General features: G+C 39.8%; 1 pseudogene across 1 annotated transcript; it reads right to left on the bottom strand.

Annotated features, from left to right (window-relative positions):
- Positions 1-557: 557 nt before the first annotated feature.
- Positions 558-4,469, bottom strand: LOC309797630 (3-hydroxyisobutyrate dehydrogenase, mitochondrial-like; annotated as a pseudogene). The gene is made up of 2 exons: positions 4,320-4,469; positions 558-3,812 (listed from the first exon to the last, which is right to left on the bottom strand). The product of its transcript is annotated as a 3-hydroxyisobutyrate dehydrogenase, mitochondrial-like (transcript).
- Positions 4,470-11,760: the final 7,291 nt, after the last annotated feature.

Genomic DNA, 11,760 nt, shown 5'->3' on the forward strand with positions numbered 1-11,760 from the left:
ACTCTGGGAGAGAAGTATTTGTAGTTGTCTCATGCTTTGTGGTGAGAGACTCGCACTTTTTCCCCTGTCTCTATTGTGGGAAACAGGGCACACTTTGGGCTGAGAATTCATGCTGTGGTCGGAAAAGAAAGAAACGAAAAATACCCTCATTAACACTGCTCTTTAACAAGTTCAGCAAATGGGCTTCAGGCGTTCTAAACAGCAGCAATTAAAAAATAACTTTAGATTTCATACATTTCTTCCAGTAGGATGAAAAGCTGAGGTATGTTAACTTTAATTTTATGGTTTGCGTGAATACCGAGTTCGATTACTCCCTGTCAAAGCAGAAATCAGCCTCTTACAGGGAATAAGTGCTAATTAAGCAAAACAGAGTAAGCATGTTATATGAAGTATATTTGATTCTTTCCTGTGCACTTTGGCTGCACAAGCTCTAACCACAGTTTCCGGAGGGACCATCAGTGCTCCCTAAGAATGCCAATGCAGTGTTCCATCCAGTTAGTGGGGTGCAGAGACCAGTCAGAATGCTGATGCTTTCCACAAAGGAGATGGGGCTAGGGAGGCAAATGCAATCAGGGAGTATTAGCTCTGTCTTGTGTGCCTGCTACAAAACCGTGTCCTCTCAAGACTGCTCTATCCCTTCTTTGCTTTATTCGTGTATGTGTAAGTTTGTATATGTAAGCTTTACAAGTCTCTCCTAAGAGAAAACTGAAAATGCCCAGGAAAAAGACAAAACTGCTTCAACAGAGAAAGGTCTCTCTGTTCCAGTTGAAGAGGATATAGAGTTAATAACAGGAAATATCCATCCCCTGAAACTCTATGAAACATGGATGCTTCCACAATTTACTCAAGGTCTCACTGACCAGGCTATAAGTAATTTTAATTATTATTTCTTATGGTTATGGTTGATAAAAAGTCTCAGTGGTATGCTAAAAATCTTTAACACTTGTTGACCTTTTTTCTTGATAGCTTTCCTCCTCCCAGGCTCCAGCCAACAGTAGCAGTAACAGATATCCAGATCTTAAGAGGATAGAAGTATAATGGTGCACTGAATATGGAAAGGAAGAACCAGTAATGGTTCCTATACATTCATAACGCGAATCAGCATCAAACTAAGCTTCCCCAAGAAGAAGCTGACAGCAAATAGTTCCTCCTCTTAATGAACTGAGGAAACAACTTTGAAGTTATCCGTAGCCACCGCTTCTGAAGCAACCAGTAGCTTTGCAACTATTAGTTTACTTGTATTAGATTAATTTATATTAGAGTTTATTTAATGCAATTGCTCACAAATTTTAAACCATTTTGTAGAGTAGTGTTCTGTATCTGTTTAAATGAAATGCTTTCCTAAGCTCAAAATCAGTGTTTTTATGTTGTGTAAATTATGAAATTACTGTGAAATATCTGGTAAACTTGATAGGAAACCCCAGATGTCAGCACTTTGCTGGGCAGGAGTTAAAGTGGCCCACACCATTAGCCCTCATCAGGAGCAGTAGCAGTGGGCTAAGTCATAAGGGCACGCCCGTCCATTACACTCACCCAGGATACTGTGAGTGAGAAACAAAGGGCAGTCAGACAGGGACCTCTATGCTCAGATTCCACTGCCAAGAAATGGCCTAAGTCAGCTCTTGTTGTTGAAGAAAATAACCCTTTAGGAATCAGACTGAATCCTATTTTAAGTTTTAGAGGAAGAAGGATACTATTTAAACATTGATGAAATGTGCCTCTCTTTTTATATCAGCATAGAAATTTATTTGAATTCAAAAGAATATGGTTATATTTAGCATAGTGTAATAATTATCTAAAGCACATATCATCGTTGGCTCTGAAACAGTTCTAAAGATGTCATTCTTTTGAAGTCAAAAAATATGCAGTAAAAATGGACAAGGAAGCAAAAATATGAAAAAAACAAGTTTGCTGAGTATGGGAAGTTGTTACAAGAGGGGCACAACAAGATAATGTAACAGAGTCCAAATTACATAACATGCAGCAAGGAGTTCTCTTGCTTTAACAACTCCTAGAAATTAAACCAGTAATCTCAATGCAAGAATATCACCACTGGGTTATTTAACAGGACAAATTTTCTGAGGGACACAGGTAGTAATTCACTCTACTTCCCCTTTCTCTAATATCTTTTCTCACACCAATTTCTTTTCTTTCCTCGAGGATAGATTTTATCCTGTTGAAAACAATTTTAGTTTTATTTGTAAAGTGGAGTAAATAATATCCTGAGTGAAGTAGGCAGAGTTTTAGCTGAAGATGCTCAGGAATCAAACTTTTGAAAAAGGCCAATCAGCTAGCTAGCTAGCAGTTACCATCAGTGGCTTGCAGAAAAAAAAATTACAGATGATATGTTTGCTAAATAGATAAAAAGAATAAGCAGTTTAGAATGGGCGAAAAATCCCAGGATCTACTGTGACCTAGACCAGAGGTGCCTAAACTTTTTGGAACCAGGGACCGGTTTCCTGGAAGCAAATTTTTCCAGGGAGGGGGGGCGGGGTGTGTGAGGTTCAGGCGGTAATGTGAGCCATAGGGAGCAGCAGATGAAGCTTAGTTGGCTTGCTTGCGACTCACCTCCTGCTGTGCAGCCCGGTTCCTAAGAGGCTGTGGACTGGTACCCGTCCAAGGCCAAGGGGTTGGGAACCCCTGACCTACACACTCAAAAGCAGACAGTTGACCTTTGATTAAGCCCATTTTCCTGTGGAGTGAGCCATAAGGGGCTCCAAGACACAGTTTGGTTTCAATGTTTCAGTGTTCACAGCCAGAGGGCAAACTCAGAATGTCTCCTCCTCTTGCAAAAACTGGACCACGGATGAGAAGTCTTTTTTTTTGAGTAGCCCTTCACGCACAACATCCCTGCAGATCTGATGGGCTTGACTGCCCAGAAGGACTGGGCTCTTCGTGCTGGTAGCAGAGTCTCATGCTAATCCCAGATCCTTAGCCATTATAGTGTTGCTCCGAATCCGCCCTGATAGTAATTAGCCGAGGGAACTCCATCCATCACCCCAGGTACAGGATTATAAGTGTCACTTGACCAACATTGTCCTGAGCTCGTATTTAGGATTTTAGCCAAGAGTTTTGGGTCAAGCCCTAACCTGAGTCCCAGATTCATAGCTTCAGCAGTTCCAATCCTACTAATAGCTAACAGCAAGTTTGTGCAGATCTTCGAAGCCTGGCCAGTCCCAACAGCTCCACGATGCACCACATGGGAGCCCATGCACCACAGCAGCTCAACTCCTCCCATCCTAAGTGTGAGGTTGCCAGATCGAGCCATTCCCACACTACCAGAAACAGGGGCATCCGTGAAAACCGCTCCCATTTTCTCAACTTCTTTGGCCAATTCTCCGAAAACCATAGGATCAACAGTACTGGAATCTATTAATGGTGAGTCTTTCTTCACTTTTTTTTTGAATTCCATTTGCTCCACAATAAGCTTCTAGTGCATTGATGCATTGTAATAATTCTGTCACCTTTTTCGGCTACATCCCCTGCAGAAGACACTACAGGGTTCATCTGCATCTAGAAGCTCTTTGCATGAATCAGGGAACACATCAACAACGGTGAGTGGCTAGCCATGTTTCATGAGCTCTTTTGCCACTGGACTCCCCACGTTGCCTACTCCAATGAATCCAACTGGAGTCTTGGAAGCTACTGACCTAGAACACAGCGCTGCAAGGCTGGCCACCACTGGCTGCTGCAGACGACTCCCTGTACCGGAGGCCGGAGGTGGCTCCACGGAGACGGAAGGAGGCTGCCACGCTGCCCGCGCCCCTCCTTCTCACGGTGACCTCCTCGACTCCCGGCTCACCCACTGGCTGCTATAGGGTGCGTGATGCGGAGGGCCGGCTCGGCTGTGGCGATTCTTAATACCTCTTTGGTACTAGGTTACACATACAGTTTCACCTAGTGAGCGACTTAACAGAAGGAATTTTTTTCTACGGCATTTTTGTGGCACAGCAGATAGAAGCGAGGTCACTATTTCTTTGAAAAACTGAATTAAAAATTTATAGAAAGTCATGATTCATTCTACAAATATGCTGAGTCAAAGAAACGTGAAAATTGATGCGATGGAGGAAGAGCGCTAGACTTCCCTGATGCTCAACTGGCGCCTTTCTTCTGGTGTCAGAACATGGTTGTGTAACTCCTTTAATCCCAGTGGATTTTCCAAAAATTCCAGAATCTTCAGATTTTGGTAGCCCCTGTTTACTGCCTTTGCCCCCCTATGCCAAATCCCACCCCACCCCGCACACATTTATTTTTTACCAGTTGTCCTCCAGGGTGTTTTTCTTTATATAGTTATTGCAGCAGTTTGTTAGACTACTGACCCCCAGTGCAAATGCCCCTCCCCCCGTTTTCTCACCCTGTGTAGTTTTGTTCCACCTTGACCTGGGCTTGGTCACGTGACTTGCTTTGGCCCAATGGCATATCAAGAGCTGAAGCTTGGAGAGTACTCGTGCTTTAGGGCTTGTCCTCATGGAAACCTGACATGTTAGGAAGCCTGGCTAACCTAGTGGAGACTAGGCACAGGCCACAGCCAGCACCAATGGCCAGACATGTGAAAGCAACCAGCCCCAGTCCAGCAACCAGATGATGGCAGCCTCAGTAGTCACCTCAGGTGAAAGCAAGATAGATCCACCCAGGAGATCCCAGCCCATTCCGCTGATTCACAAATTGTGAGGAGATAAAGTGCCTGCTGTTTTAAACCACCAAGCTTAGGAGTAGTTCATCACACAGGAAGAGATATAACTATCTTTACTGTTAGATTATCTTCCCATTTTATACCATGTTTCCCCTCAAACGACTGTTCCTTTATCCAAGATTCTAGAAAAGAAATAACAACTGATGAGGCTGATAGAGCCTTAACATTTTTTATAAGTTTTGTAAACTTTTAAAATAACTGTTAATAAAATCAATATTTATTTGATCACAAAATTATTTTCTTCAGTTGCCTTAAGAAGTAATGCAGAATTGTACTAAGTTTATACATTTGGAGGCTCTAAAAATGTGTTATTCCTTGGATTCAAGTCCTAGTGTACTTTATGTGGGCATTCACGTTTGCAAAATGATTCCAGGAAAGTTGCGATTTCATTTTACAACTTTGGCCTAAGGAGTCTTATGATATTTTACCTGAGAAAAAGAACACATTAATTCCACTTTCAGCTATTAAACCCATGGCTTCCTGTATTTTCTAAATTCCCTATCAGTGAAGAAGACTATGTATAGCGTACAAGACCGTCATGATTAGGAGGAAGGTAGTACAGAAAGAGCCCATCAAATTAGGCATTGCCCAGTCACGTCAGTATACTAACGTGGTGAGCCACAGGCAGCTTGAAGCCTGGAAAAAAAGACAGATACAGTGTAATGATTATCCTAAGGATCCGGATAATGATTCCCATGATTTTGTTTTAAATATTAATGGCAGAGGATTCTGGGGAAATGGTGGTGGCTACAGAGAAGATTTTAATCCCTGAATATGCCACCCCTCCCCTAAATACACAACCCCCCACCCCCACAAAGAAGAAAGAAAAGCATCTAGGATAACAAGATCAAAAACCCACAGACAACATCTACAACAAGGTGTCCACATGAACTGCAACATACAGCCAGGTAGGAACAAATCAACAACAGGAAAAAGACCTACATATGTGTATCCCAAGGTGTGTGGGAGGAAGACGAGGGAAGGACTCTCTCTCTCTTTCAGGAGAGCCAAAGGTTACTATGGTTCACGAACTCACTGAGATTGAAAAACTCACTGAGAACAGCGGCAGAAACCGGGAGTGAATGTTGCAGGCTCCACTTTGCAGCTGAGTGCAAGAACTTTGAAATGTTCTGAGGATGCCAAGTGTTCTGGGGTCTGTGAAACCTTGACACCTATCAAACCAAAGCACCATCCCAGAACAAATCCCCATACTCAACAAGGACAGGAAAGAGGAGGCCTGGGTAAATGGGCATAGGAGGGCCGAGGAGGAAGATTTTAGAAATTTTAAGGTCATTTTTTAAAATTATGTTGTGGGGCTTCCCTGGTGGCGCAGTGGTTGAGAGTCCACCTGCCGGGACACAGGTTCGTGCCCCGGTCTGGGAAGATCCCACATGCCGTGGAGCGGCTGGGTCCGTGCACCATGGCCGCTGAGCCTGCGCATCCGGAGCCTGTGCTCCGCAACAGGAGAGGCCACAGCAGTGAGAAGCCCGCGTACTGCAAAAAATAAATAAATCAATAAAATTATGTTGTGAAAATAATAGAAGATAGTGAGCCCTGGAGTTCTGAAGCTAGAAATTATATTCTGATCTATGTTTCCCTCCTAAAGTGGAAACTTATTTCATTTAAAAATGAGTGACAATCAGAGAAGAAAAGGAAATAAAAGGAATCCAAATTGGAAAAGAAGAAGTAAAGCTGTCACTGTTTGCAGATGACATGATACTATACATAGAGAATCCTAAAGATGCTACCAGAAAACTACTAGAGTTAATCAATGAATTTGGTAAAGTTGCAGGATACAAAATTAATGCACAGAAATCTCTGGCATTCCTATATACTGATGATGAAAAATCTGAAAGTGAAATCAAGGAAACACTCCCATTTACCATTGCAACAAAAAGAATAAAATATCTAGGAATAAACCTACCTAAGGAGACAAAAGACCTGTATGCAGAAAATTATAAGACACTGATGAAAGAAATTAAAGATGATACAAATAGATGGAGAGATGTACCATGTTCTTGGATTGGAAGAATCAACATTGTGAAAATGACTCTACTACCCAAAGCAATCTACAGGTTCAATGCAATCCCTATCAAACTACCACTGGCATTTTTCACAGAACTAGAACAAAAAATTTCACAATTTGTATGGAAACACAAAAGACCCCGAATAGCCAAAGCAATCTTGAGAACGAAAAATGGAGCTGGAGGAATCAGGCTCCCTGACTTCAGACTATACTACAAAGCTACAGTAATCAAGACAGTATGGTACTGGCACAAAAACAGAAAGATAGATCAATGGAACAGGATAGAAAGCCCAGAGTTAAACCCACGCACATATGGTCACCTTATCTTTGATAAAGGAGGCAGGAATGTACAGTGGAGAAAGGACAGTCTCTTCAATAAGTGGTGCTGGGAAAACTGGATAGGGACATGTAAAAGTATGAGATTAGATCATTCCCTAACACCATACACAAAAATAAGCTCAAAATGGATTAAAGACCTAAATATAAGGCCAGACACTATCAAATTCTTAGAGGAAAACATAGGCAGAACACTCTATGACATAAATCACAGCAAGATCCTTTTTGACCCACCTCCTAGAGAAATGGAAATAAAGACAAAAATAAACACATGGGACCTAATGAAACTTAAAAGCTTTTGCACAGCAAAGGAAACCATAAACAAGACCAAAAGACAACCCTCAGAATGGGAGAAAATATTTGCAAATGAAGCAACTGACAAAGGATTAATCTCCAAAATTTATAAGCAGCTCATGCAGCTCAATAACAAAAAAACAAACAACCCAATCCAAAAATGGGCAGAAGACCTAAATAGACATTTCTCCACAGAAGATATACAGACTGCCAACAAACACATGAAAGGATGCTCAACATCTTTACTCATTAGAGAAATGCAAATCAAAACTACAATGAGATATCATCTCACACCAGTCAGAATGGCCATCATCAAAAAATCTAGAAACAATAAATGCTGGAGAGGGTGTGGAAAAAAGGGAACACTCTTCCACTGCTGGTGGGAATGTGAATTGGTACAGCCGCTATGGAGAACGGTATGGAGGTTCCTTAAAAAACTACAAATAGAACTACCATATGACCCAGCAATCCCACTACTGGGCATATACCCTGAGAAAACCATAATTCAAAAAGAGACATGTACCAAAATGTTCATAGCAGCCCTATTTACAATAGCCCGGAGATGGAAACAACCTAAGTGTCCATCATCGGATGAATGGATAAAGAAGATGTGGCACATATATACAATGGAATATTACTCAGCCATAAAAAGAAATGAAATTGAGCTATTTGTAATGAGGTGGATAGACCTAGAGTCTGTCATACAGAGTGAAGTAAGTCAGAAAGAGAAAGACAAATACTGTATGCTAACACATATATATGGAATTTAAGAAAAAAAAATGTCATGAAGAACATAGGGGTAAGACAGGAATAAAGACACAGACCTACTAGAGAATGGACTTGAGGATATGGGGAGGGGGAAGGGTAAGCTGTGACAAAGTAAAAGAGCGGCATGGACATATATACACTACCAAACGTGAGGTCGATAGCTAGTGGGAAGCAGCCGCATAGCACAGGGAGATCAGCTCGGTACTTTGTGACCGCCTGGAGGGGTGGGATAGGGAGGGTGGGAGGGAGACGCAAAAGGGAGGGGATATGGAAACATATGTATATGTATAACTGATTAAATTTGTTATAAAGCAAAAAAATAAAATAAAATTTAAAAAAAAAAAAAAAAAAAAAAAGAGACATGTACCAAAATGTTCATAGCAGCCCTATTTACAATAGCCCGGAGATGGAAACAACCTAAGTGTCCATCATCGGATGAATGGATAAAGAAGATGTGGCACATATATACAATGGAATATTACTCAGCCATAAAAAGAAATGAAATTGAGCTATTTGTAATGAGGTGGATAGACCTAGAGTCTGTCATACAGAGTGAAGTAAGTCAGAAAGAGAAAGACAAATACTGTATGCTAACACATATATATGGAATTTAAGAAAAAAAAATGTCATGAAGAACATAGGGGTAAGACAGGAATAAAGACACAGACCTACTAGAGAATGGACTTGAGGATATGGGGAGGGGGAAGGGTAAGCTGTGACAAAGTGAAAGAGCGGCATGGACATATATACACTACCAAACGTGAGGTAGATAGCTAGTGGGAAGCAGCCGCATAGCACAGGGAGATCAGCTCGGTACTTTGTGACCGCCTGGAGGGGTGGGATAGGGAGGGTGGGAGGGAGACGCAAAAGGGAGGGGATATGGAAACATATGTATATGTATAACTGATTAAATTTGTTATAAAGCAACAACAAAATTAAAAAAAAAAAAATGAGTGACAGAAGAGTATTCCATTCACATCCTGTAGAAAATCAGTGAGAAAAAAAAAGAAAAAAGAAGGGTGAAAAGAAAGTTCCAGCAAATCCTGAAAACGTCACAGAAAGACACGTCCACAGAACAAATGAAATTTATTGCCTGATACTGCGGAAAAAGTAAAAGAAATTTTCAAAGGAATAGAAACTGGTTTTAAGAAAAACATAAAAGAAATTAGAAAAATTCAGAAATGAAGTGATTGGAGAATAGCAAGATTTGAAAAGGTGAAAAATTCAGTAAGTAATTTGTTTTAAAAAAATCATGTCTCGAGAGAAGGTTAAACTAGAAGGAACACAAGTTTGAATAAACACAGTGGATAATGTCTCCTTGGAGAAACAGCTGATTTCAAATCCAGCATAAGAAACGAACAAGATGTTCCTGTTACATCTTGTCATATAAGAGAGCTGGGAAGACTTCAAAGACTACTGTGGTTGTGTGGAAAGGACTCAGGAGCCAACTTGAACAGGATCCGTGAACCTAAGAGGGGACAATCTCTGCATCGATATTTATAACAACCTCACTGAAAACAACAACAAAGAAAGAAAATACCTCATTAGTTATCTTTGGAAGAGTCAACCTTTCTCTCTCTTGTTTTTTCTTTTTTTGTAAAACTGGTAAATAAAATAAAAGAAACATTTATTCTTCCTTTCCTAATTAAACTGTAACTCAGGGCAACCAAGTAGTTGATGAAATAATGTTCTAGCTAGTAAATGAATAATCATCTAGTTAGTAGAATATCACCATTTGGTACCCTTAATAAATTAATGGATCTAGACATTGATCATTAATGGCTGCAACGTCACAGTAAGACAGACACTTGATAGTTCCTTTTGGAATTCATCAATATTATCTATGAAGTAAACTTGACAAAAAAATCACACCTGAATTATGTCAGTGCTCTAGATCTATCTACCAACTGACAGTAAATACATGGGCCAAAGGAGCATGATAAATATATAAGCAGAAAGGGGATGCAATCAGCATAATCCAGACAATCAGCATAATCCAGACAGTTGGGAACCCTACTGGATGAATGCTTTGAATTCAAGGACAAATACTTGCAAGAAAAATGAGCAAATTGAGTTCTTTTAAACCTATACTTTAAAAGAAATTGTGTTTGGATCAGCAATCAAATAAATAATGGTTATTAAAATAAAAATACATTTATAGGACAATCAAGGAAACATGAACTGACTGGCTATTTGTTGATATTAAGGAATCATTATTATTTGCGGATGTGTGATAATGACATAGTTGAGCTTAAAAAGGGCAGTTCTTGCATTTTAGAAATATGGATACTGACGTTTTCACTGAGAAAAAGAAATCTGGGATTTGCTTTAAAATTGCTGGGGATGATGGTGGTAGTAGTAAGAGAGGGTGTAGAGAAAATCTATTGGCCTGAAATGGACATTTGATGAGAACAATGGATGAAAGTTTCTACTTCTTTCTCTCTATTTCTGTAGATGTTTGAAATTTTCCATACTAAAACATGTTTTATAAATGTAGATGGCTTGCAATGTGCTCTTCTGAGCTCTCAGAAGGCAAAAAGCCATTCTTAAATTAGGAGCTTTCTTCTCTAGCCAAGAATTCTAATGATAATTTTGTCCCAACTGGCCAGTGCACTCAGATTGCTCTGAGATCTGTTGGTGGAAAAAAAATCAGCACAAACAATAAAGAGGCTCTTCAGTCTTAGAAGAAAACAACAAAGAGTAAAGGCTGCTGCTAGGTCTGGGGCAATAGTGTAGTTACCAGTATAAGACAAAATATTAGTTTCTTCCAAAATCCACTTGCTACTACTGTGTATACTTTTGCAGCAAAGTATCTTTTCTACGTTGTCAGCATTAAAGTAAATTTACTATTTAGGTAGCATTTAAATTATCATATACTCAAAGCCTAGAAAGAATCCCCTAGGCTGAAATGACATTAAATCTTATTTGGGCCATTGCAGTGTATTCTCCAGTCTTACTTGCTTTGTCTATAACTGTCGTAAAAAGGTGTGAGGAGATCTGCCAATATTAATGCCAGGATTCAAAATGAGTTCTTTGTAGCTTGCTTCCTTCAGGATCTTCTGCCCTCAGACCCATGTATTTACTTAATGCCTCAGATTATTGTATATGTCACATCTTTCCAACTAGAAGACAAGCTCCTTTAAGGGCAGTGACTAGTCTCATCAACATCGAATTTACTCCAACACCAGTGCTTTCAAATTGTGTGTTGCTTAGTATACGTCTGACCGTAAGAAGTTATAGAAACAATTCTACTCTAACTAAATAATAATGATACTGCTGCTACTATTTCTACTACTACTGCTAATAAAATGTATGAAATAGAGTATAAATGGGAAAATAAAGATCACACTGGAAATCCCAGACTATAAAATGAATGATCCCAAAGCCACTGGCCAATCCATCGACTGTAAACAGTTACTTGTGAATTGGTCAACATTTAAATGCGTAATTGAGAGAAGGGTTAAAACAAATTTTATTACCAAAAAACACAATTTTTATACCTACAATTTTTGAGCTCAACTAACCTGTAGTTTTAACAGAAATAGAGGAGATTCAAAGTATTCATTCAGTTTCCTAAGTGATCCATTCCCTATCTTTCCTTATGAAACAATCAGTTACAACTCTAATAATTTGTCAAGGATTC

The sequence above is a fragment of the Mesoplodon mirus genome, assembly GCF_964341445.2.
Source record: "Mesoplodon mirus genome assembly, contig: HAP1_SCAFFOLD_810, whole genome shotgun sequence".
In the NCBI taxonomy this organism is placed as follows: domain Eukaryota; kingdom Metazoa; phylum Chordata; class Mammalia; order Artiodactyla; family Ziphiidae; genus Mesoplodon; species Mesoplodon mirus.